The sequence below is a fragment of the Triturus cristatus genome, chromosome 1_1 (genome assembly GCF_964204655.1).
Source record: "Triturus cristatus chromosome 1_1, aTriCri1.1, whole genome shotgun sequence".
Taxonomy (NCBI): Eukaryota; Metazoa; Chordata; class Amphibia; order Caudata; family Salamandridae; genus Triturus; species Triturus cristatus.
The window spans coordinates 824,693,578-824,721,299 of NC_140579.1; positions in this window are offsets into that span (position 1 = coordinate 824,693,578).

Here is a 27,722-nt window from a genome sequence, read left to right on the forward strand (position 1 = left end):
GTTTCCAGTCCAGGGAGGACCTGGCTTGGCAGTTAACGCTGGACTGTTCCCATGAGGCACAGGGTCAAGACTGATTTGCATATGGCTGGGTTCAAACTGGAACGGCATGGTGAGCAAAAAAACGATGGATTTAGGCCCAGATCTCTGTACTGGGGTGAATGTATGACATTGTTCTGCATTCTGTCCATCAATTGTTGTTTTTGCATTTGTCACCCCGAGTGGGAAGGGTATGCCCAGACGTGGGTCCCTTGCTCTCCATGCCACTGGAATCAAGCTATCCTGGCTGAAGAGGGGTGAAACCCCGAAACCGGTCCTAGGATGCTTGTTTCCAGTCCTGGGAGGACCTGGCTTGGCAGTTCGGGCTGGACTGTTCCCATGAGGCACAGGGTCAAGACTGATTTGCATATGGCTGGGTTCAAACTGGAACGGCATGGTGAGCAAAAAAACGATGGATTTAGGCCCAGATCTCTGTACTGGGGTGAATGTATGACATTGTTCTGGATTCTGTCCATCAATAGTTGTTTTTGCAGTGATCCAAGATAGGCAGCACGGCTGCCCTCTAGTTCATGGCAATTAACCTGTGCAGCACTAGCATCACTAAGTCCAAGAAGTGATTTGTAGTGCTCCCCGCTTTCCTACGCCTAAACAGCCCCAAAAAATTGCTTGCCATGGTGTTAAGGTCAGCTCTTCCCATTCAGCCAGCTAATGTATTGTGCTACATCACGCCACTAGTCCATAACTACAGGACAGAGCCAGTACATAGGTGCCATATCAGCATCCAGTGCGTGACACCGCGGGCAGCTGCAAGGAGAGCCGAAAATTCTGTGGATTCTGGATGGGTTGTAATAAACCCAGTGTAATATATTGAGCTGGACACACTGAAATTTGGCATTGCGAGAAACTTTCCACTGGTGAAGAAGCACCCTGTCCCACTCCTTCTGTGTCAGATCCCAGCCTATATCTCTCTCCCGGGTCCTGCAAAGTGTCACCAAGTGGTCTAGTGGTGTGTGTGGCAGTGCTGGCGTGAGCTAATCAAGCAGCGGCCATCACCTATTGTCTCTTACAGACTAGTTATTACTAATATTGACATCTTATTTCCAAAAGCTGCATTTGGAAAAAATAATAATGTGGACTAGCTTATCCTAGTGACGCCAGCACAAGCACATGGGACGTTACACTCACAAGCCGGCTGAGGGAGCGCAGATGGCTGTGTGTGTGTGTGTGTGGGTGGCTTTGTGTGTGTGTGGGTGGCTCTGTGTGCGTGTGGGAGGCTCTGTGTGTGTGGCTCTGTGTGGGTGGCTTTTTTTGTAGGTGGCTCTATGCGTGGTTGCTTTGTCTGTGTGTGGGTATCTGTGTGTGTGTAGGTGGCTATGTGAGTGGCTCTGTGTGTGCGGGTGGCTTTGTGTGTGTGGCTCTGTGTGTGGGTGCAAATGCAATAGGTCTCGCATTTGAGAGTGATTAAGCTATTGACATTGTAAATAACAATGCCGTTTCTTTAAATGTTTTAAAAACAAAAACAAAAATAATGTCATGAGCAATGCCAATAGCTCTAACTTTAACAATGCCGAGACTATTGCATTGTAAATGCTTGTTTCTCTTCACTTTGACCCAGTGATTGGAAAACAAAACACACAAAGGCGGGAAGACGAGGAAGAGAAAGACGGAAAACCCGTTAGGAAAGAGAAAGCAGGGATGAAAAAGAACCTTCATGAGAGATAAAGGGACGGGGGAATATGGCGATGGATTAAAGAGGCGTGAGGTGGAATCGAGACTCTACTTAGCCTTGGTATTCGACAATCCCAACATTTGGCATCACTGGCTGGGGGCTTTTGAGATAAACGTTGGGCCCGACACTTGTTCTTTTACAAATGATGCGCTGGGCCGTTAGTTTTTCCTTTAGGGATGCGCGCCATATGAGTCCTTTCATAAAGCACAGGATTTCTTAAGAGTCAAACAGCTACGTCGCTTGAGGCAATGTGTAGGACACGGATGTCCATACCATGGTTGTCGGCGTCTCATGATACAAATTGTTGTGCACACAGGAGAGCAGATGTATCTGAAAATAAAACACCCGGCAGGCTGCATTGCTCGCACGGTTTCACTCACAGGCAGGGGGATCATTTTTACAAACAAGATCTCCGAGTGAATGGGTCTTTAAATAGACTCTTAAACACGCGCTGTTAAAGTACGCAGGATTGTGCGTGCTGGAGAAATAATCTTTATTCTGGCTGCCCGTATGTTATATGTCACTTCGCCAGCTGGTGGCAAGCTGGGCACGATGGGTGCTGCTCCGGATGAAGTGGGGTTGGCACTTCACACCCCAGAAGAGCAATACTTCCTTGGTCCTAAGGGTATCCGAGATTACTCCCGAGGTGACAACCCTTCAGTCACAGCCTCAAACTGACCATAAATCAAGTTGATAACAGACTGTGTCAAGCGCCCATTGTCAACAAATAACGCCCCTCCACCTCCCCTTTCAATGAGAAGCTGGATGAAGTAATTACAGGTGGTAAAATCAGGGTTTCTATTCATTAACTCCACTCCCCCCCCCCCTCCCCGCGCTGAACTCTAAATACTGTAGGCCACAAGTGTCTTGTTGACCAGACACAACCAACCACCAATCCCCCCCCCCCCCCCCCCGCCCCTCCCCTCCCCTCTCCCGTCCCGAGAGCTCGACCAGTACCTCAGCAAAAGCCATTTGATGGCCGGACAGAAACTATGGCTTACAAGGGAATGCATGGGGAAACAAACCTGCTCTCAAACTGTAGACTTTATAACACATGCAGACTTGTTCAGTACAGCCCTATCAACAAGTAATTATTGCCAACATATCATATTCATTAGTTAAAAGGACTAATGAACGATAGTTGGGGTTAAAAGGGGTATTAACTTTACCAGAGGCTGTACCACGTGATTTTTGTAGTTATTCCTGGTCCACCGGCTGCGGATGATATTTACTAAAAACATTAAGCAATGCACATCTCTGGTAATTTGACAAATGGCATGTTTGCTTATAACATTTGTAGTGCAGACTTTTGTAACAGTAAGGAAATGTACAGCGCTGCCTCGGCCATCTTTACCTAAAACTGAAATTCAAGGGGCGTGGGAGGGCGCTGAGAGGGTGGTTTTGTTTACATGTTCTCCCCTTCACCGAATGCGAGCGGTAAGAGGCAGGTGCAGTGTGCGCCCTCCCTTCTGTAACGAGGAGGCAGGGCGCAGCTTGGAGTAGATACAAGGTTGATGTATATTCCATCACATATGAACCGAGGGCCGGGAGCGCACGCCACCTGCGAGCCGCCCCAGCTTTGAACTGAATAACGCTACCGACAGCCTTGCAGACGGCGTCCACTCACTCCACGAAAACGGTACACCACTCAAATGGCAAGTATGTGTACGACTGGCATGCGCCGGCCTCGAGAGATCACACCACCGACATGTAGGTCTCGTAGCTACACGAGACCAATCACTATACCTGCCCCCCTACACCTCCCAACACACCCATAGCTTCAAACCAGTGCTTACAACTGCAGTTCATGCCAAATAATTCTTCGGTATGCTCCTTGTTCTGGGTGCCAGCATTCAACCCTTGTTGCTTTCCCTCCCCTACAGATTAGTACAGTAAAGGGCGTAAAACAAAGACATAACAAACATTGGCATAGCCAATAGGTCTCGCTTTTGGGACCTTATAAGTGTTTAGCCATGCAACAGTTGCATAACTAAATACTTATAAGGTCCAAAAGCGAGACCTATTGGCTATGCCAATGCTTGTTTCCCTTTGTGATCTGCATGGTACACATTCTTTGCAGCAGGCATATTAACCCACTGTGGCTACCTTACCATGAGTCAAAACTTCCACTTAAAAATGTCCGATCTCTCTCAATGAAGAACATTAACCACCAGAGTTATCTTGACATTTTTATTGTTGTCTAAAAATTGCTGGACAGCAGGAATACAGCAGCAGGCAGTTTTAAAACCATAATGCACTTGCAAACATGACACCCGCACCCGAAGTTAGTGGCCTTTGATTGCTTAGTGCATGAAGGCGCAAGATTCATATGCATTTCTTTTAACATTTGGTCTAATTACGATGTGAATGTAAATAACAAAAAACATACTTGCAAACTGTGACTACATGCCTGCCTTACTCAATATTTCACTTTAAAACTATGCGATTGTATTCGTTTAACAGGTTTACGGTCTCTCACAACGGGCGATTTGTATAGGGTCACTGGAAAGTTCACAAGGTTGTCCCTGCCCCCCCAAAAAATGTTAGTGTCTCCTACGCCCCTGACACCAGATGCCGACGTGCGAGCCATAGGACAGCTGTGTCACGTGCCAATGTGTTGCTGTCAACAACACTTCCTCAAACACCCCGGACACAGAGGGCAGATCCCTCTCCACAGCCCCGAGCCGGCATTGTGAATGAGACTGTACTCGGACAAGCCATGAATTCCTCCAGAGCTCCCTTCCTGACCCATAGAACATCCATTAAAACACTCATACATTCCCTAATGAAACTCACCCGCCCACGCGCATCCGGTCCCCATCTTAAAGGTGGTCTGCAGTCACGGCGCTATGCTCCGCGGTATGATGGTTCACTCCTAAATGGTCCTGCGTCACGTTATTGTGCCTTCAATCTGAGCCTTCTGCCTCTTTGAGGGCTTCCAAGGCCACACCCAACAGTGTCACATCCTTTGGCTGCAACCATCACTCACAACAAACCGAGTTAACACAGCTGCTGCGTCAATACACACTTCGAAAGTTCGATTTAGGGAAGTGGCCGCCTCTGTAACCTGCTAAAAAATCTGGTTCTTTGGGAATCTACTCACTGCTCTCCAGTACTCCCTATGGCCAGCAGTCCATGCGTGACTACAGGCCACGGGTCTCACTCCTAACAAGACACTCAGTGGTGTCGCTGCTGCCACAGGCATCTCGGCTGCAGATCATCAGGCCCATGTCTAGTAATATTGTTAAACCACCTGCTGCAGGCGTCCTTTGGTGACATCCGGAGCTAGGCTCATTTTCCAAAACGACAGGTGACTGGAGTAAAGCGCCTTCTGCAAAAATCCTAATGTCACCGGCAGATCACTATTTCAATAAGATAGCTCAAGTGCCTATGCAAGTGTTGCAGAGATCTGTGTTATCTTTTGGTCACATATTTGAATATTAACGAGATAGCTTGCTGGGTTAATCCAATCACCACATATATAAGTGTCGGTAACCTGCAGGTCCCAAGTTAGTCTTGGAAAGACAGCTAAGTTATCAATACTTTTTATACAGAGAACTGTAACATGCATGTTATTCCAGGTGTGGATCCAGCCTCTAATTCTTCCAACATTGATAAAATGTGTGCCGAGAAATGGACAATAGTGACATCTGTGATGAAGACAGATAGCCTAGAGTGGGAACCTGAGGGTTTCTGGTTCTGGCAGCACTCCCTTTACTAGAACAGCGTTCTGTGCACGCGTTCAGGTGTGGGAACGCTGGGCCCAATCTTACCAGGCGAAATCTTCAACAATCTAATGCCCCTCCCCCCCCTCCCGTCAGGTTATAGCTCCCCTTCCATCTGTCACGCTGTACCTCTACGTCGCTACCCCCACCCGCGCCCACATGCGCTTAGTAGGTGTTATGTAGGAACATTAATCTCCCCGGAAAAGGGAATACCATGTGGAATTTCTTTAGGATAAGCAGGATCTGCATAGTTATTCCCCAAGGGTTAGCTCCTTTCTCAAAGTGGCTGTTTCACTTAGAAAATCCATGGCCAAGAGGAGTGGTTTATTTGCGCGTGGCCCTTCTTTATATGCTTGCAATTTTATTAATGTTATTGCTTTACCTAACGCTCAAATCACGTGTAGTTTTTGTTTGAGACCTACCTTTAGTAGACTTGCCTTTTTAGTCTGCAAGCGCATTTTATGGTTCTGTGTGCTTTTTAGGTCTCGCCTGATTCAGCGCTTGCGCTGATCTGGCCGAGACATTTTGTAAACAGGCTTTTTCAAAGTGCTGCCGTGGCCTAAAGCTACAGTGCACGTGAACGTGCACGCGCGCCCTCCGTTGCACGCGATCACTTTCACTTTCACGGGCACTTACCCGACCCTGTTTATTTTATTACGTTTAATTTAATCATAATTGAATTACATTTAAATGATGCAGCTCAGCCTAGGCTTGAACCCTGTTTTCCTGCTCCAAAGTCAGCAGCATTAATTGTTGAGCCACCTCATCGCACCATTTGCTGTACTTGGTTTCAGATGCTACATTTGTCCGTCTCAACCGTGTTTTTTTAAAATTGTATCTGTCTTCCCCTCCATGTATATTATTTTTTTAATTTATCTCTCCCCACCCTCCTCGTCGGATATCCCTGTTAATTTTTTTATAATTAAATAATGAAGCCCACGCCGAGGCTCGAACCCTGTTCTCCAGCTTCTCTATGTACATCATCAGTGACGAGCCCGGTGAAGAAGCCTCCACCTCCCACTACGAAATCGGGCTGCTGTGACAGGCATCACGTGAAAGTAAGTGTTTCACTTTCTGTTTTATATTTGGACCATTCCTCCGGTGCCCCTTGTTTAACGTTATATCTGTTTAACTGCAGGGCACACCATTTTCATTTTGTGTGCCGGCTGTTTGGCCGATGCTATGGGGAGAGGGCGGGGCACAGGGGCCGAGCTCTTCAGGGCAACACAGCTGCACCAAGTCAGAATGTGTCGCAATTGATATTTGACTTCCTGTAGGCATGCTTTCCTCGGCTGCCACTGTAGTAACACGCTTTTGCAATGCAGTAGGTCTCGTGTTTGCCAGACTTTGAGCTATTGGCATTTTAAATGACAATTAATAAAAGCCACTGTCATTTACAATGCCAATAGGTCAAACTCTCGCAAATGCAAAACCTATTGCATTGCAAATGCTTGTTTTGTATTTGCCGTTCAGGGTGTTGTAAACCTGTGTACTTTCAATACTTGCTCATTGGGTGTAATCAAGTTTCAGGCTGTAAAAACAGTGCAGCCAACATTAGTTTTCCCGCATTGTATTAAAACCGAAACGCAGTATAGCCAGATGGATGTCTGAGATCTATCGAAAACCGGGAGTTAAAATATCCTGCTTGATTGCGAGCGGTTGAGGTCCATGGTGTGTCTTGGCAATTTGTTCATGTCCTTGGTAAGGTTACCGGATAACTTACTACTCCCAAAGGGTAGACACTGTGACCCTGACTTTAAATAAAGGACTACATTGTAGATATAGTATTGATTTGAATAGATTTAATATTGCAACTTATGGAGAGACTGAGTGATTTGTCCAGAATCACACGATGTTGAGGCCCCGAGACTCGAAGCGGGATCCCCAGCATCTGAGTCAGCAGCTCTGGTCGCTGCGCCACATCCTTTCCAAACCGATGTATTTTGGCAATGTTTGTTATATCAGGGTTCTTATTGTGTCTGTTCCGGGTTATCACTTGTAGTACTTCCTAGGGTCGGCATCCAGTTTAGGCCATCGTAACGTGGTGCTTCCCACATCTATCTCTCACTCCCACTCTCGACCGATATGGTTCCCTCCGACATCCGGTGGTTCTCTCCTTCCCACTGTCATCACTCCCGGACCCTCCTGTCTAACTTATTATTTTTATTGTTGTTTTATTCATGTGTTTTAATTGAAAACGTGCACCGACGACTAGCTTCATATTCTTGCAAACGGACATCGTAAATCCTTTGTATAAGCTTTAAATAGTTTGTGAAATCAAGAACATTGGCGCAATTTGTATTTAAACATTTAGGGGCAGATTTACAAGCCCCTTGCGCCACTTTTGCATCATTTTTAACATGAGAAAAATGACGCAAAAGTGGCGCAACGGGCTTGTAAATCTGCCCCTACATTGTTTCGCTCCCTATTTGCCACTTTATCTGTTTGCCGCCTGTTTTCCTTTATTACCAGCACATTTTTTGTTGAATTTGTTTCCAGCTCTTGTCCCAAGCTTACTTACATGTATTCGTTCATCACGGGCCTTATTTTTGCGGAAATTCTTGTGTTTCTAGCTCTGCTCCGTATTTGACATTCTCTGCTTGGCATTTGTTTTTGTGTTTTTTAATTACCGGCACAATTTTTGGGGATTTGATTCGGTTCCTGTTCATGTTCTAAGACGGAGGCATCTGATGGCCGTGGTGATTTGGATACAGGGAAATCAAATCAAGCACTGCACGTCCCAGAATTCCCTGATCTGTAAAAGAAAACCCCAGAATTGGAGTATTCGTGTCCTTCTCACATAGAGAGATGGCAATTCCAAGGAGAAGTGAATCAAATGGGTTCTGTGGCCTATTCATGACCACTTTGATGCCTGTGGTCTTACCGCGAGAAGTGCATCACATAGAGAAAGCCATGCATCAACTTTTGGTGCATGCTTGAAAGTTGCGCCTAAACTTCGATTAATAAAGCACTAATGAATCTGTTAATTCCAGGAGGGCTGTGACACTAATTTCTACATTTCCTTGAGCCTCGTGTTCACTACCTGCGAAAAATAGATGGGGTTGGAAGCACTCCTTAACAGCCATATAAATTGACTGTAGGAAAGGACTTGTTTATTTGTTTTTTATAGTTTAAATGTTACATAGGAAAAACGTTACCTAATAAGCGCTTCACGTTTAAATGGTACTGTCTGAAGACTGAAGTACGGGTAGAGGGTATTTATTAGGCGCGAGGGGTAAGTTTTTACTGCTCTGGTTTGTGTCTCTGTGTAGCAGAGGTATGTGTACAGCGTTGCCAAGCTCAGTGGTAGGTTACATGAAAAGCACGTTAATCTGCAGAGCTGTCAGTGTTTTGTCCGAGGTGTTCTTTCTCGTGGTGGCCTCAACTTAGAGACTGTGACCAGTTAATAATGTATCACAGGTGGGCTTCAATAACAGCGTGAAATCACCTAACCTAAAGTGAGGTTATAGCATGAAATAAATAACAGGCATCATACCACTACACGCAACATCATTCAACTGCACATAATTACACTCTACTCAATACCAAATCAATACATGCCACATAAAACCACTGTCACATAGCAACAATCCACATAGATACTCCAGACCATGCCACATAATTCCACTCAACACCACACAGTATCACGCCACACAATTCAACTCCACACATTTACATTTCACACAACATAACTGGACACCAAGACACATCATTCAACTCAACAACACAGTTACACACCACACCACATATATCCAATCCATACCACAGAATTCTACATCATGCCACAAAATTCAACACACCACATAATTAAACTCCACTTACCAATCCACAACACAAAATACCATTCCACATAATTCCACTTCATGACGCACAATCCCAATCCATATAATTCCATTACGCTCAATGCCACATAATTACTATCCACATAATTCCACTGCACACCATGCCACATAATTGCACTACACAAATCCACACCACACAATTCCACAACTAACAAAACCAATTCAACCCACATAATTCTACTCCACACCATATGCATCCATCCACTCCAAACAAATACATATGGGTAAAAGATATTGCCATTTACAAGGCCGATAGGTCTAACTCTCCCAAATGCGAGACCTATTGCATTGCAAATGCTTGTTCTATTTATTTGTATTTACTTGTGTTTTCTTTGCGTGTCTTTTACAGCCATATATGACCAAATAAAGATTTCTTGAATTGAATTTGAATATTCCCCATTCTGTGGGGATTAACTAATAATTTACTCCTCCAGGACTCGAAGTAAAGTGAGTAGGAAAGGCAACTCTAATAAAGAGAGAGAATGCGACAGACCTGACTCAGGCTCTGTTAGGAAAGGGAACTCTACTAGCACTCTACCTAAAGCGTCAGCCGGGTCTTCTCGTGGTGCAGGGTCAGCTTCGGGACAGATGAATGAATGTAGACAGTAGAGACAGGTAGACTAGGCGATAGGAGGACAGGTACGCACCTGTCCAGGGACAGTTACACAGAGCAGGACTCAGCTCTGTTATCTGTCACCAGAAGAGGAGAGCGCTGCTCTTTGCACATAAAGGGTAGATTCTTTGTAATGGTCAAGCAATAGTTCTGAGCAAGGAATTAATCAGCTGACAAAGCATAGCTATGTTGTCAATGCCAAGTTTAAAAATATATATATATTTGATTAGCATTTTCAGCCGTAAACACATTAGTTTGCACAATACGTACATTTCGTGGAATAAGACACATGTTGGATTTATCAATAATACATAATCACTTGTTGGATCACAAGAAGGGGTCCGTTGATAACCCGTGATGATGTGCATTCCCAACGGCTGTGTCTACAACAGTACATATTACCCATAAGAGCATTAACAGAAACTAAACAATATCCAACAGCCACCCCCCTTACCTTCCTTCAGTTTCATAACATTTCAGTTGTGTGTGTTACTATCATTAGTCCAATATAATGTGCCTGTCAATCAGTTAGGTGTCGGGGTGTGTCTGTCTGGGTTCCCAGTGGCGTCACTCCCCTGAATATGAAACACCATCTTGAGAACATAGTATGGGAGGATTATGATCCTCTTGCAAATCAGAAATCATAGACGCCCACGCCAATCTATCGTCCTCTGCTTTTCATCGTTCCTGACAAAGAGCACCCGGACCAGCTCTGCTGTTGCCCACTCATTTATATCTCTTACCCAGTCTGAATGCTTCGGGGATCTGGGATGCATCCAGGCAATAACCACTCGCCTCTTGGCCAACACCAGGCCCAGGTTTACAAATTATCTGCTTCATTTCTTATTCTTAGGAGTTGGCAGTAAGCCCAGTAACACCATCTTGATATCCCGTGTAATAGTCCAGCCCGTGGCCCTTCCCAATCTCCCCAGTACTTCTTCCCAATACAACCTTAATGTGGGGCCGGTCTAGATCATGTGGATGAATTCCTCTCCCTGTGTGCTGCATGTATGGCAACAGTCCTTCCTTGCGGGGTATATTACATGTAGTGTACGCGGGGTTAGATATACCTGGTGCATAACATTGTAGTGGAGTAATTTAAAGCGAGCATTCATGCTAACTTTACGAACCCCCCCATGGATCTTCTGTCATTCCGCCTCCGTGAGGCGCTCTTCCAGTTTATCATCCCATTCCTGCTGAAAGCGCAGCGATTCCTGCGGGAGATCATCTCTTAGGGCTCTATACAAAAATGATATCAATCGACCCCCTTGGACCATTTCTAGCATAGTTTTAAGGATATTAGCAACGGGTGGTTCGTCCGGAAAGGTCTGCCATAACTCTCGCGTGACCCTTGCGATTTTGGCATATTCTAAAAACTGTCCTGGTCCTAGGTCAAAGGTAGTTTGTGCCTCCTCACAGGTCAGAAAGCAACCATTCGTATACAGATCCCCCATCAGTAAACATCCCCCCTCCCTCCTACGGCGGATCGACATAGAGTCCGCTATTGCCGCAAAATGGACTCACCGCCGATAAAGGCACGTCTGTTGCATATGGAGCATGTCAGACCACCCTACGTAATGCCTGCTCCCATACAGTTGCCACATATCGTATTATATAGAGATACCTTTCGGGGATCGAAGATCCCATCATCAATAATGCGACTAGAGACTCTTCACCATATGTTCCAGCCAACAGATTTTTCTCCCAGTTATTTTCGTCGTCAAACCAGCGAACCGCATATTGCAATTGGGGTTCCATATAATACATATCCAGGTGTGGAACCTCTAAGCCACCTCCCTCCCATGTCCTCTGCAAAGTCGGTAGACAGACTCTCCGTCGCTTTTTCCCCCACAAGAGCGTGCCAATGAGGGTGTCCAAGGTAATAAAACACGATCGCGGTAGTACATAAAAAGAGTACTGGAAATGATATAGACACCGTGGGAGGATAATCATTTTGATGATTGCTATCCGTCCCATAGGCGACAGTGGTAGCTCTGCCCAGAAACGTAACTGAGCCCTGTAGTCCCTCAAGGACCTGTCCCATATTGGCTGCATAAAAAGCCTCCCCAGAATAAGCCAGGCGAATTCCCAGATATCTTTCCTCTTCAATGGCCCAAGGGAGGCTGATATTTGGTCGTTCTTCTGGTGTCCAAGCGGCCAACCTACCCAGCGGTATCGCCCTCGACTTAGCAGGATTAATGCGCAAGAGCAGCGGGATAGATGCTCTAGGCTGTCGCAGATAAAATAACGTATCATCCGCATATAGCCAAATTACATGTTTGGTGTTACCCAATTGTTTCCCCCAATTGTCCATGACTGCCCGTATGCAGACTGCCAGTGGTTCCAAGGTGATCACGAAAAGCAGGGGCGAGAGCAGGCATCCCTGCCTCGTTCCTCTGCGTAATGTTATCTGTCTGGACACGGTCCTGCCCATCCGCACTCTGGCCGTTGGGGCTGCATAAATCAACTGTGTTCACTTAAGGTACTGCTCCCCAACCCCTATGCTCTTCAGGACCTGCCACATGTAAGGCCATTCCACCAAGTCGAATGCCTGCTCAATATCAAGGGATACTGCCACAGTATCCGAGTCCGCTAGGCAGGGGGCATGCCACACATGTGACAGCAGTTGTAGATTATAGGTAGTATTCCGCCCCAGGATAAACCCCGCCTGGTCTGTGTGGATCAAACGTCTCATATAAGGAAGGAGGCGATTAGCCATAATACCAGTCAGTGTCTTGGCATCTATATTCAATGGGCCTGTAGAAGCTTGGCAGGTCAGGATCTTTATCGTTTTTGGGGATCATAGCCACAAGGGCTTCTCTCATAGTAGGCGGGCAAAAGCCTGTTTGCAACGCTTCATTATAAACTGCAAGCAATCTATCCACTAAGAGCAGTGCAAAACTTTTGTAAAACTCTGCCGGGAGTCCATCCTATTCCGGACTTTTTGCCGGCTTAAGGCGCCCGATAGCCCCAAGAATTTCTTCTTTAGTGATTGGGGAGCCCAGCTTCCCCCACTCGTCATTAGTGATCGAGGACAATTGTACCGTGTCCAAGTAGTCTGTTATGCGGCTCAACCCCAAGTCTACCCGGTTAGTATAGACTTTTGCCAAATGTGTTGCTAGGGTGTCTGTTATGATCTGCTGAGTGTAGTGCAATGTTCCATCTGCGGTTCGTATCTGCAGTACAGGAGTAACTGAAGTCTCATGTCAGGGAAGACGTGCCAGCAAGGCCCCAGTTTTATCCCCCTCCCTGTAAAGTCACTGTCGATAAGTCGAATATACATATTTCTCCAGTCTACAGAGGTCCGTCATTAATGCTTCCTTAGCGTCATCCCACGCCTTCAGTTTCTGGATGTCAGAACTTAGTTCCGCTTGTAGTTTTCCCTGCCTATATTCATGAAGAGCAACATCACTTTCCAGTTGGGTCTGCACGCCATAAGCTGTTTTTATACAGATCCTGCTGACAACCACCTTCATCACTTCCCATTCAGTAGCCCAGCTGGAGGCTGTCTCCCAGTTTTCTCTAAAGTAAAGCCAAAAAAGGGGGATCCGTTAATGCCTCACTTTTTAGACGCACAGAGGTATCTGCGGTCTGACCCTAGTAGTCCCCAACTCTAACAACACCGGGGAATGGTCCGACAGATATCTCATCTGGTACTTTACACTCTCAACCAGGGGACCCAGTTCAGATGACAAAAACCAGTAGTCTAATCCACTGGAAGTGCCCGTAGCAGGAGTATAGCAGGAGAACTGTCTCTTGAGGGGGAAACGCTCCTGCCAGGCATCTCGGAGTTGGAAGCCCTGCAGTATGCGTTGGAGAGCTAATATCATTCTGGGTTTGGTGTGCATTTTGGGGGGTTCTCTATCCAGCGCACCGTCCAGCACACAGTTAAAGTCCCCAGTGACCAATATTGGAGCTCCAAGATACGGAGAGGCCGCTTCTAAGAGATCACTAAAAAAGGAGGAGCTGTCATCATTCGGGGCATACACATTTACTAGGCAGATTTCGGTGCCATCAAATCTCCCATGCAATATAACATACCGGCCATCCACATCAACCATGTGATGTAAGTGTTGGAACGGGACTCCTGGTGCTACCCATATGAGGGCGCCCCTTGCAAACCCAGAATAAGAGGTGGCATAAATCTGCCCTCGCCACCTTTTCTTCAGACATTTTATGGAATCACCCTAGACATGAGTTTCCTGAAGGCACGCCACCGACACCTTATACCTCTTTAGGTAAGCAAATAGTTGTCTACGTTTATCAAATGCAGTGATACCGCGTACATTCCAGGTAAGTAATTTAGTCATGGTGGACACCATAGCATTCCCCCCTCAACATTCCTCCCGGAGGAGACCTGCCCATCTCGCAAGACAACACAAGGTGTCCCCAGGCCATACAAGCTCTGGCAGTTTACACAGCATTTCACATGAAGAAAGGCCCAATCCCAACAGAGAACTACCCCAACAACCCCCTACCCCTTGGGAATCATCACATTTCCCTCCCCGGCAAACCGACGCATAGTGAGGGCTTGTAGACAACACCCCATTACCCTTAATGAACATCACAGATACAAAAAAATACAACTATAGGAATTGCAGCACAGTCATATGAGTGCCTGCCCACCCCACCCCATTCCATAGAAGTGATGGCAAGCCGCCGAGGTGTGAGGCCTAGCCTCCAACTCCATCGGCAAGAACCAGTCACTTGGGGGGCATGCCCCCGTCAGAGTAAGCATTGCGTAGAGAGAAAAGGTCCGTATAACAGTACGTTCCCTGGGCAGCACACCACAAACCCCCCACATTAGGTCGATCTTACCGAGTAGGAGTGTCCACCATAAATCATAGCAAATGACCAAGGTAAGAGACAAGTTCAGGCATCAGAGTCCTCATTGGCGTCTGTGTTCGCCGGGCATCCCGGCGACGAGGCCCTCGAGTCCGGCACAACCTCCAAGGCCTGCAGAGTACCATCCGGGCAGACCATGATTCTGCTAGGACTGCTAGACTGATCACGAGGACCGGACTTGCTAGGCTTAAGCGTGGAGGGAACCAAACTGGGTCCCGGGGAGCTATTTGCATCCAGCCAGTCAGTAGCTTCTCCAGCAGTGAAGAAAAACAAAGCCTTACCGTTGTGTTCTACCCGCAGCTTGGCCGGATAAAAAAGGCTATCTTTGAGATTTAAATCACGTAGACGTCGCTTTGCAGCTAAAAAGGAGCGTCTATGTTCTTGAACCCGTTGGGTATAATCAGAATATATTGCAATTTGATGTCCCTCAAAAAGAAGTTGTCTCTTCATGCGCGCTAGTTGCAGTAGGAGATCCATATCCCGGAAATTAAGGAAACAGGCTATAATGGCTCTGGGAGGCGCCCCTGGTTTTGGAGGAGGCACGAGTGCCCTATGCGCCCTCTCTGTTGTAAAGAACTTCGAAATCTCCCAGGGGACCGTGATCTCCAGCAGCCATTTCTCGTTCTCGAGGAACAATTCCACCTATGGTCCCTCCGCCTTTTCGGGAAAGCCAGTGAAGCGGAGATTGTTGCACCTGGATCGTCCTTCTGCGTCTTCGGCCCGGTCATCCAAGTTCACTAGTTTTTTCTGGAGGGTAATCACAGTGTCTCAGAGAGGGTGTAATTCTGTTTGCATCGTATCAACTGTACGTTCTGTGGTGGTGACCCTTTCCGAGATTTTCCGTAAGTCACAACGGAGTAAATTAACATCAATTGCGACCGATTCAATTCTGTTTTTCAAGTCACCACTAGTATCATGGATGGCTGTAAGTATTTCGGCAATATACGGAGGTCTATCCGCTGTTGACAATGGAACAGCCGTTTCCGCGGATCCCTGGTCCACATGAAGCGGCTGGGCATAATTGTAGATTTTGTTTGATTGAGCCGTCTTGCTTCCTTTATCCTGTGCCATCATGCCGGTAGGGGTAGAAAACGGAGGATAGAAGGGCACAGACTCAGTGCCTACACTGCAGGGTCGCAAGCACCACCAGCTATATCTTGTTTTCATGTTTCACTCTGCAGAACCTCCCCTGACGCCACACCTCGGTGCAGCCCAACCGGGGTAGAGCAGTTGTAGGAGTGCCCCCGGTACAATATGGGAAGCAGCAGGCAGGGTCCCAGCAGCAACAATGGAGGCCCCTGACAGAAATATGGGCCTAGGCACCACTAGCCCCCCCGCGGCAGCCCAGGCAATGGCAGACCAGCCCCAGTGACCCACACAGTCAGATTCCACCAAGCCGCAGCATAGCAGTAAGGCAGATGGGGTAAGTTCAAACAGAGAGCCTGCTGGCGGGGATCAAAAATAGCAGCCTGTAGCTCCTTTAGCAGCCGCCACCTTTCTGGAAGTGTCCCGGGTCCGGTTCATGGAGCTAAGGCTTTCCACGCAGCACCGGTTCAGAGCAATCAGGCCAAAGACGTCCAGGTATTGTGCCGGTACCAACTTCAGGACCCCAGCACAGGCCACAACAGTCTGCTAGGCACCGCAAAGGCCACCCCAACATGCATAAGACCAGCCCCACAGGGCAGCAGACTCAGCGGGCCGGTCACTCCTTCCGGGCAGTGGACGAAACACACTCAGCACAGGCCAGGCCCAGAGTGCCCCGAGTCCGCGACCACTCACCAGCCTGTGCGCTCCTCCCTGCAACATCTGGGCACTCGTCACAGGACACCTGCGGCACCACTTCGGCGCACCAGCTCGGCAGCCCCAGCGGGACACCAGCTCTACAGTACTCAAACGTAGGCACCGCTCACACGCCTCACAGCAGGAATGCTGGGAAAATGGCCGGCGGCTCCGGCAATCCGTAGATCCATCCTGGGGTACACCGCCACATGGGAACTTTGTCTCGGAAACAGATATCCCGCAGGCAGAAAGGAGTACACGGGGTCCGGGTGCGCTCAAAGTGTAAATTGTCTATGCAAGGATGAGTGTCGAATGGTCGTGTGACGGGAACTCTAGCACATCTACTCCACCGTCTTGCTTGGCCACGCTCCCTTGTCAATGCCAAGTTAATGTTTGTCCTATTTCACAAGTTTCTGGACAGATAGCAGCTCTTTCCTGTCCCAGAGTATTCTCACCTATTTGCCTAAGAGGAAATGCAGGTACAGGTAGGCGTAAGTGTTCCTTTTCACTAGTTGGTACATTTAGCTGCAGGAAGGGGAAGGGCTCGCTGGACCCTCTTTAAGGGCCTAGATACCAGATGGGCAGCCGGGGCTTAGTGCCGCAAAGGACCTCGGTGACCTCTGCATTAGATGCAGCTTAGTTAAGAGGCGGCTCCTCTGAATTTATATTTGAGTAGCTCCCTGGGCACCAGGCGAAGAACCCAGGAATCAGTGATGTCGCTTGCCCAAGCAGAAGAATAATGTCCAATTCAGCCTCCCACCCCAAGATAGGCAGGATTTTGGAGTGGAATCGGCAACGGCAGCTCCCGCGGGCTGGTGCCAGGACTTATCAGAGAACAGGGTGTCACGGCCACGACCCCTCCCACGAAAGGGCTGGGAGGACCCCTTCCCAGCCAAGGGGGATTACCAAATGCTTGCTGATCACCAAACCCGACCTCTCACTGCAGGCCGCACAGGCATCAGGAGCTTACAATCCTCCACTGATTTCTTCAGCAGATCCTCCAGTTGAGGGCCAAACAACTTAGCCCCAATAAAGGGCAAACGTGACAGGAGGGACTTTTGGGAGGCCTCTGCCTTCTACGACCTCATCCAGATGTTTCGCCGAGCAGAAACAATGGAACCAGAAATAACCACTGCAGCGGACAGAGTCAAAGTTAAGGTCAAACAAGAAGCATACCTGCAATTCCATAAGAGACAGACGCGAATTAACATCCTCCCCTTGTTGAAGGTCCCCTGACAAGGCCTGAAAATCATCCAGGAGCGATTGATCAACATACAAGGCATATGCACCAGCCCTGATGGAAAAGTTAGCAGCAGAGTAAGCCTGCTTGGCAACACTGTCCACCTTCTTATCAACCGGATCGATAGGAGCGGCATCCTCTGAGATGATGGAACCACTGGAAGCCAGACCCACCATCAGAGAGTCCATCTTCACTTGAGGGGGAACTCAGCCTGGAAATTCTGAAGAGGGTACTTCTTTGCGAGGAACCAAGGAAACCCAGCCTTTTTTGACATCAGACCATTCCCTAGATAAAAGCCTACAGATGGCCTTATGGATGGGAAGAGCATTAGGCTCCTTCCGGCGGTACTGAGATAAAAAATCCTCCTCCTCATCCAGAGGAACCACAGTTTGAAAGGGCAATTTGTCCTTCAAGTGAGTCATCACTTCCTTCAACTCAGTGCCCTTAACAAAGCATCCTCTCTGTTCCTCATCCGAACCATCAGAGTCTGGGTCAGGCTGAGAAGAAACTCTGGGAACTTTAGGCACCGGCCCCTCTCGAGCCGCGAAAGCAGAATCCACCGCCTTATTGATCATGGCCTGAAGGACAACAAGATCCATTACCACAGGCTGCTGGGAGGAAGCAGGTTCAGACTCAGAACCAGAAGACTGATGTATACGCTTCTCAGAGCATTTACCCTCCATGGCCGCCCACAAAAACACAACTGCCGAAATGGAGGAAGAACAAACCTTTAAATGCACGCGAGAGACACCGTTGCCAAGCAACCGGCATTACCTCTATGACGTGACATGCTGAAGACGGTAATCCCGCACCTATAATCTCCCAAGGGAACCACCTCGCGGGGGAGCCAGTAGCAGCTGGGAGGACTGCAAATGAGGTACGCCGCAGGCAGGAAGCCATGACCAAGATGTGGAAATGCTTTGGCGACTCCGAGGCGCACACGCCATGAGCAGTGACTGTCGCTCCTGACCGCTTAGGCGCAGGAGCAGTGCAAGGACAAAACACACTACCGCCGCTCCCTAGTCGCTCAGCGCAGAAGCGGCGGCGTAAATAAGGCATAAAAAACAGGAAAGCACACCGCTGCTCCCAACTGCTCGTCGCGGGAGCATAGGTGACAGGGAAAAACAGACAAACCGCCGCACCAAACATTGAGAAGCTATAGCAGTCCCATAAATGAAAAGAAAAGCATACTCACCACCGCTTAGCAGCGCAACATCTATAAGTGTTCCAGCTGGAACACAGAGAAAAAAACAGGATGTGGTCTTGGATTGCACCACCCTTATAGGTCAGGTGACAGGTACTTCCTGTCAGGCCACCAAGTTGGGTGGGGAATTTTTTCTATGGGTGAATGCTGTGCCCCGAACACATAGTGCACCTCGGTGACTGTGACGAGGAAGACGGAGGAGGAAGGTATTGACTGTCTTGAGCAACTGGGGAAAAATTAAATGTCCTGGAGATGAAAACCGGCCCTGGGCAGGCACTGGCAAAGCTAGAGAGGAGGGGCAATGGCTGTATACACGAACGCTCCATGGGAGGACAAAAACAAGCAGAGGAAAACAAAGGAAAGGAAAGAGAAGCAGCAGAATAAAACAAAGGCAGTTGAAAAAAGGAAAACAGGAAAGCTGTAGAAGGAAGATTGCAAGAAGGAATAGAAATGTAAACAATGCCAAAGGAAAGATGAGTAAGGGAGAAGAGGCAGCAAGGGGTGTGAAAAAGAAGAGAGACGCGATGTAAAGGACAGTAAAAAAGTAGGGGGTAGTAGAGATTTGATGAGATAATACACAAAGCATGGGTGAACAAGAGAGTATAAAGAAAGAGTAGGAAGAGGTTAAGTGAGGATATAGAAAATGCAGAATGTAAAGAAAGAAAAGATATATTTATAGCTTAGAGAAGAAAGCAGCTAGGTTATATACGAGTGCACAGCCTAGACCTGTCACCATGCAGTAGTGCTAGTATTGCCCACCTCAAATGACCTGCTGCTTGAAAGACCACAAATACAACATGTTTTTAAAGAAATATGAGAGGCAACACAAAAGAAAGCTGTATAGAAGTAATACAACACAAGCAGAAATTTTCAGTTCACACGAAAAATTCGCAGTAGTCAGATGTTCTTTATTCCAAGACGTAGTGCAACAATGTTCACAGCCAACGCGTTTCGCCCAAACATGGGCTTTTTCAAGGCTGTTTGGGGATCATACAAAAATATGGAATGTATCCTTACTTGTTACACATAGAGAAATCATTTACAAACCATAGTGAAAGCAAAAAAGAAGTAAGAGAAAGAAACGTTTAAGAGAAATGCAAGCGAAAGGAAAGGAAAAAAGCATGCTGATGACAGATAGGGAAAAACAGCAGCAAGTTGTTTCAAAAATATAGGTGCGGAATAGACCAGGTTGGTGAACTGCCGTGAGTTGACCTAGTCACCCATGTGACCCGTGTGGGGCGTGCGAGAAACTAGCACAGTAGCAACAAAACGGTTAGCTCATGTGACTGGACAAGGTTGCCAGAAAGAAATGCACGAGAGCACAAGGTCTTATGTCCTGATAGAGACACCTTATTATTTTTCCCAATTGAACAGGAGTCTAAAACAAATACGGACCCAATAAAAGATAAAATTTCAGGTGAATTATTTAAGAAGAAGGAAGCGAGATGTAAAACGCTTACCACACAATATTAAACGTAGATGCACAAAGTATGTTCCACAGGTATCGTCGCATACAGTGTAGGTAGAGTCTATAGATAATAAAGCCACAAATAAATAAATTCCTAAAGAGAAATTAAAATCAGTTGTTCTTAAGGCTCAGAGACATAGAAATAAACACACCAAAGTGAAGAGTGACACGCAAATGCTCATAAGTCATATGGGAAAGTACATCAGGGATGAGAGTTCTCAAGGAGTCTTAGTAGTATTAGGTCTGAGGAAGGAATTAAATATCAAAATTGAGAAACTAACTCTTTCGTGAAAAACTACGCTAGGTAAAATCAAGGGGCTAGTATATGCCCAAATGTAATACAACAACGCCCTATCTATAAGCGGGCCTATTATAATCAGTGTGGAAAGTGAGTAGCACAACAGACTCGAAGTCAAACATGAAGAGTTGGATGCGAGTACAGAGTGCTACTAAAGTGAACCTGAGCAAAGTAAAACTAAATCCTACCCATGGAAAAAACTCACCAGATAAAATATTATTCGTTAAAGATTCAATCGTGTTATCAAAGCTTTACGCCAAAATTGTCAGTCAGTCAGAAAAGCTGAACTGCACGCATGCGAAGCCCCCATAGACCGAGCAAAGTCCCGTTTACTACGCTTTACCGTAAAAACGAAATTCTAATTAAAGCGCTGCTCTTCTCAACCATATTCGCAGCCTGCGCATGATGGCCCTACCCTAATTTGGCAGTAAAACAGCCATCATATGACTTGAGTAAAGCGTTTGGCTGAAGTACATCTAATGTGATCACAAATTTGTGATCAAATACAAAGCAGACACGCTAAAAACCCAGACCCATACTTACTTCGAGTAGAGTATTCCAAGGTGTACCTTCGGGGGGTCAGTAACGCCGTGCTTGCCGTCGTGTCAGAACGGTTACCAGGGGAAATGTAAAAGTAAGCCTTATATTTCGGCGCCAAGGCGTGCGCTTCCGGTATGTCCCCGATAAGGAGTATAAACTAGACAGTGTATGCATCCTGAATACTCCATCTTGGAGTGGTTCCGGTTTCTAATTAATGATGTCATTTCCTATATCCGGCAAGCACCAAGCTGTCGGACGTATGTGCCGCGCCATTTTTGAATGGTTCCGGTACGAGGTAATGATTACTACGATAATGTAAACATAGCCCGAATAATGACCAACGTTAATTAAAACACGGTAATAAAATTAAAGTTACGTGAGGGAACGGTATCCGTCCAAATCGAACAGGTTTGTAGGAAAGAAAACTATATCGTTAATAAGTATGGTTCCGAATGCATAAAAAACGGACCCAAATCGTATCGAAAAAGGACAATCGTGAGTATTTAAAACAATAGTATGCTAATATTTCTGCAAAGTAGCTGCAGCAACAAGCAATACCAAACATGCCTTTGGCTAGTTTAGGAATAAAGATGTGTAAAAAAAACCATGTGAAACCTAAAGTGCGCTTTAAGCAACACATGCAAAAAAAGGACATTGATAAGCCAAGGGTACACTGAGTCTGTGTCACATTAACGCAAGGGGCCTCCAATGAAAAAAATATTTGTAGACCAAAGAAGTAAATCGTGCAAGATACAGCAGAAACGACTGTAAAGCAGTCATATGTGTGGGACACGGTACGTCCTGAAAACATCTTATTTTTTATTGGATCCAATGTGTACAAAAGGTGTTAAAGTCGTATTGACAATAGTTGTAAATTATGAGACTCGGAATTACCCAGAGTCCGGAAGGATATGAGACCAAAGAGTAACAAGGATGGAACAAAAGGCATGGATGTGGTATATCAACACCTGTGACCGATATAGTCCAAGAATTACACCATGTGAAGGAGTGTAATTGAGTCGATTCAATAGTACAGCCAACAAGAATAAAACATAAGTGAAACAGTACAGACAAAGAGGTTGCGAGTATATTACAGTGTACGAATATATTACATGTCATACATGGACAACACATCACAAAATTCACATTTGTCGAATTTAAACACAAAGAACATAATTCACAAACAGTGACATGTTACAAGTCCAAACACATAGGTATTTCAATAAGCGTTTTATCTTTCTACGCTGTACAGATTTATAGAAAGTAATGCATTTCGTTATCACTATTGAAACCTAGCGTAACCGATCGCAAAGTACAAATCCATCTTGCCTCCAATTGCCTAAGTCTGAGTTCCCTATCCCCACCTCTGTTCATTGGTAGAGCCACGTCAATGCCATGGAATCGGAACCTAGACCTATCCACTCCTTCTGTACAGGTGTGTGAGACTAGAGCGTACGTAGTGTCTCCATCTAAAGCTGCTCCGCGATGCTCCTGTATGCAACTCTTGAGTGGTCTCACAGTGCTGCCCACATAGATTTTGTTACACCCACAGATCAAAACATACACCACATAGCTGGAAAGACAGTTAATAAAGTGGCGAATTGTGTAACGTCTGTCTGTGTTGAACTTGAATGTGAGTGTTTTGTTACATCCCAAATGGCAAATGTTGCAAGAACTGCAGGTATAGAAACCAAGAGGTTTTTTGAGCCAACTTTGTTTCGGGGGGTGTGGCAAAGTTTAGCTGGGGCATAAGGCATCCCTAATGGTTTTACTTTTCCTGAAGGTCATGGAGGGCCTAGATGTGATTATGCTATTGACCCCCGACGCTCCCTTAAGAATTGACCAGTGTTTGCCCAGTATCTTAAATACCTCATGGTTAAGAGTGGAGTGTGTTGTGATGAAGGCAAGTCTTTCTTTGTGTTTAGTGGTGTTCTTGTTGGCATTGTGGAGTAAGTCCTTTCTTTTGAGTTTGGCCGCCCTATTCTTTGCCAACTGTAGGATGTCATGTTTGTATCCCCTCTGTTGAAGTCTGTTAAGTGCTAGTGTGGTTTGGGACTCAAATTTGTCATCTTCACTGCAGTTTCTGCGAATACGCACCAGTTCTCCAAATGGGATAGCTTTTTTGGTGGATGTCGGATGGGCACTGGTATAATGAAGTATGCTATTGACTGCAGTATCCTTTCTGTGAAGAGTACTGTGTACTTTCTTATCCTGGACATAAAGTTCAAGATCCAGGAAGTGTATGGTTGTTTGGGACAACTCCATGGTAAAGGCAACATTGAAAGTATTCTGATTCAGGAAAGTAAAGTACTCCCTAAATTCGAGTTCTGTGCCGGTCCAAATGATAATAATATCGTCAATGTAGCGGCCCCAGAACTGAATATGTCCGATCCATTTAGATGCCATACGTGACCAGGCATGCATGTGTTCCACCCACCCCATAAACAGATTTGCATATAAGGGTGCAAATTTAGAACCCATTGCGGTACCTTGCTCCTGCTTAAACCAAGTGTTGTTAAAAAGGAAAAAGTTGTTATCCAGGATAAGGTCAATCATGGATTTGAGCATGTCATTATGTTCCAAAAGAGTTGCCATTCTGTTCCCAAGAAAGAAGTCAACAGCCATGATGCCCAGATCTTTCCTGATGCATGTGTATAGTGAAGTTACGTCTAATGTGGCAAACCACATGCCATCCTCCCATTCCAGATCTTCCAATTTATTCAGAATATCTGAACTGTCCCTGACATATGATGGTAAGTTAATGACTAGGGGCTGTAGGAAGGAATCAACAAATTGGGCCAAGGCTTCAGTCATTGAGCCAATGCCCGAGATAATAGGGCGGCCAGGAGGGAAGGGTTGTTTCTTATGTACCTTGGGTAGTAGGTATATGCAGGGAAATCTGGGGTTCCGAACGCTAAGAAATTTATGTTCAGTCTCTGATAAGAGCCCAATCTCTTTCCAGTGTGAAAGACGGTCATTGATTCTAGTGGAAGCTGTGGGACAAGGGTTAGTAGGGAGCCTAGTATAGTTAGTAGTGTCATTAAGCTGTCTGAGAACTTCCTTTTCATAGTCATCTCTATTCATGATCACTACATTGCCCCCTTTATCTGCTTCCCTGATGATGATAGAGTCATTTTCACTCAGTTGTTGTAACGCTATCCTTTCAGCCTTGGTGAGGTTGTCTTCAATGTGTCTCCTAGAACGTGTATGTAGTCTATCTTCCAAGCAGTAGAGGTCACGAGAAACCATGTCATAAAAAGCATCTATGCTAGAAAGATGTGTGCCCTGTGGAGTAAATTTGCTACGAATGTGTAGGCCGCTGTCACAAGAGTAATCTTGTCTAATGTCAAGATCTCGTAATACACTTTCAGTCGTGGAATCATTTTCATCATCAATTGACAATAGTGTGGCAACATTTTGAACATGGGAGACTGTGGCATCTGTGTGTATTGTAGCCATTTTCGTCTGCTGATATTGAAAGTTGTCCAATGAGAAATGACATTTTAGTTTGGCATGACGAACAAATTTAAACAAATCCACATGTAATTCTGAAAAAACACCCTGAGAAACAGGGCAATATCCAAGTCCTTTATTGAGCACGTTTATTTCATGCATTGACAAACTGTAGTCAGATAGATTAATTACCAGATTCTCTGAGACCAAGGCTCTATTTACATCAGAGGAAGTAGCAGCCCCATCACCCATTATCGTTTGTCTATTTGACTCTTTTGGTAACGAGTCAGAACCCTGTTCTTTTCCTGCATTTTTCCTCCTTCCCCCTCTCCTGACTTTTCTTTTGCTTTCTTGTTTCCAATCCTGAAGCGCAGGACCTCGTCTAAAAAAGACGATGTACTTGGTCCCTGTGCTCCTTCTTCCGGTGGTCCTTCTCTGTTACTCTCATCAATTGAGGATGGATCAGAACTTACGCTAATATTGGAGATGCTCCCTGTGCTAGGTGTAGCAGAGGCGTTTGACTTGGGGATTTGGATGTTGTCAAATTTAGCTGCAAAGGTAAACACACGACCATTGTCGTAGTCCCTATCATCGCGTATGATTTTATGTAGTTTCCTATTTTTAACTGCCTTCTGGTGCAAATTAATTTGTTCCTTGAGAAGATATAATAGAGAAGAGGAAAGGTAAAAAGATAGGAAGTAAAACAAGCATTTACAATGCAATGGTCTCGGCATTCTTAAAGTTAGAGCTATTGGCATTGCTCATGACATTCTTTTTGTTTATGTTTTTGTTTTTAAAACATTTAAAGAAACGGCATTGTTATTTACAATGTCAATAGCTTAATCACTCTCAAATGCGAGACCTATTGCATTTGCATCCACACACAGAGCCACACACCCAGAGCCACCCACAGAGCCACTCACATAGAGCAGCCCACACACAAATAGAGCCACCCACAGAGCCACCTACACACACACAGAGTTACCCACACACAGACAGACCCACCACGCATAGAGCCACCTACAAAAAAAGTCACCCACACACAGAGCCACACACACAGAGCCACCCACACACACACAGACCCTCCCCCACACACACAGAGCCACCCACACACAGCCATCCACACACACACACACATAGCCACCCCCCACACACAGAGCCACCCCCACACACACAGAGCCACCCCCACACAGAGCCACCCCCACACACAGAGCCACACAGTAACCTCAAAATTTAACACATATTTACTATTTGCTGGATCAACTGATAAACCCCTCAACAGGCTCTATGAAGATTAAGATTTCATGAGTAATTATTTTTTTTACAACAGGAAGTGAAGTATAATTTGAAGGGAGCCAGATCCTAAATCTGAGAGCAAAATATATCCTGTTTTTTATTAGAATAACTGGCCAGACGCTGCTCTTAACATGGTTTGGTAAATAGAGGAGACATCCTTGTTTTGTTTCCATGGCAGCTTCTTATGCAGAGGCAAGGCTCACACACGTGACGGAGGGCGGGGGTGCAAAGCCGTGTCCATATGAGCCACTTCCAGGCTGCTCCCTCCCATGCTGTCAGTGGAATGTAGAGCAGACCAGCTGTCGGGAATGTGTTGGGCCCATGTGGATTAGTGGAAACCCCGTACCACAGGAGACATCAAGTGTATTTTTTATGAAGTGCAAGGAAGCCACATTCATCAAATGCTATGCATAGAAATAACCTATGGGTGTTTAAAAATACTGAAGCTCACAGCTGTCTTTTACACAGATGTAGTTGTCAAGGTCCAGGGAAGGGGCGATCACTGCCTGTGAGGTGAAGGTCAGCCCTTCACTCCCCGGTCCATCCTGCCCTTCACTTCCCTGTCCATCCTACCCTCCACATCCAAACGCTGCCTAGGACTCCATTGCACCACTTAATAGTTTGTCTGAACATGCTTTTGAGCCAGTTATTGCATTATGTGGCTGAGCTACTCCCAACCGAATGTGGTACCAACCGACATAGTGCACTGAGGAGTCAAGGACTTCATTCCTTGGGCACATTCTGGGTGACAACGGCTAACACAACTTCAGTAGTTACGGAGATTTACAATATGCAGTCAAGCTGTGTGTGCCCCCTTCACAACAAGCCTAGTGATGCACAACAGCAGCGTTGCGGTAACAGGTATGACCTCACTGAAATACCAGAACAGTAAAGTGGAAAAGCAACAACCAGTAAGAGGGAGCAGACAAAGCAAAACGGAATGAGGTATCCATGTGCATCCCAGTACACGGAGAGTTAAACTGTAAGCCAGCATCCTGAGGCATTATGTTTCCAGACTTTTCTATCCATGGCCATACATTCTTGCGCTACAGCCAACTACATTCAGGAAGTGTAGACACAGGAGGTACACCTTTCAAACATACACAAGGGCGCACCTGCATGTGTGTGGAGTAGAAGAGGGTACTTGAGGGCATATACACAGTGAACGGAATCTAAACAGAACCAAACGATGGTAGTAACATTTGTATTGCAAAGCACCCTTTTATTTGGGGGCAAAGGTATCGATATTCACTTCGTCTCTGCCACGTAACATGCTCCAGTTTCATTATTATTGCAAGCGGAAATCAAAAGATGTTTCACGGCAGCCCGCGGTGTTTCCTCATACAAGCAGACGCCTACGCAGCAGAGCTCACGGGCACCGTCTAGCAACTAGGCCTGGGCTAAATTTCCGTTCCGCTCACGGAAATTGCGATAATTTGACATTTTCGCGTTCCGCGGAGAGCGCGAAAATGTCAAAATTTCCGCATTCCGCAGCTTGGCGATAATTTGGTTCTTGCTCGCGCTGTAAAATAATACATTCTCGCGCACGCGCGATCGCCTTACCTGAATCCCCGCGTTCGCCGACAAGTTTTCCCGATCCGGTCGCGTTCTCCACGAGATGTTGGATTGTTGGTAGCCATTTGCGCTGTCTCGCGACAGTTCGCGCCCGCATTAACGTCATGCGTCGCGCGAT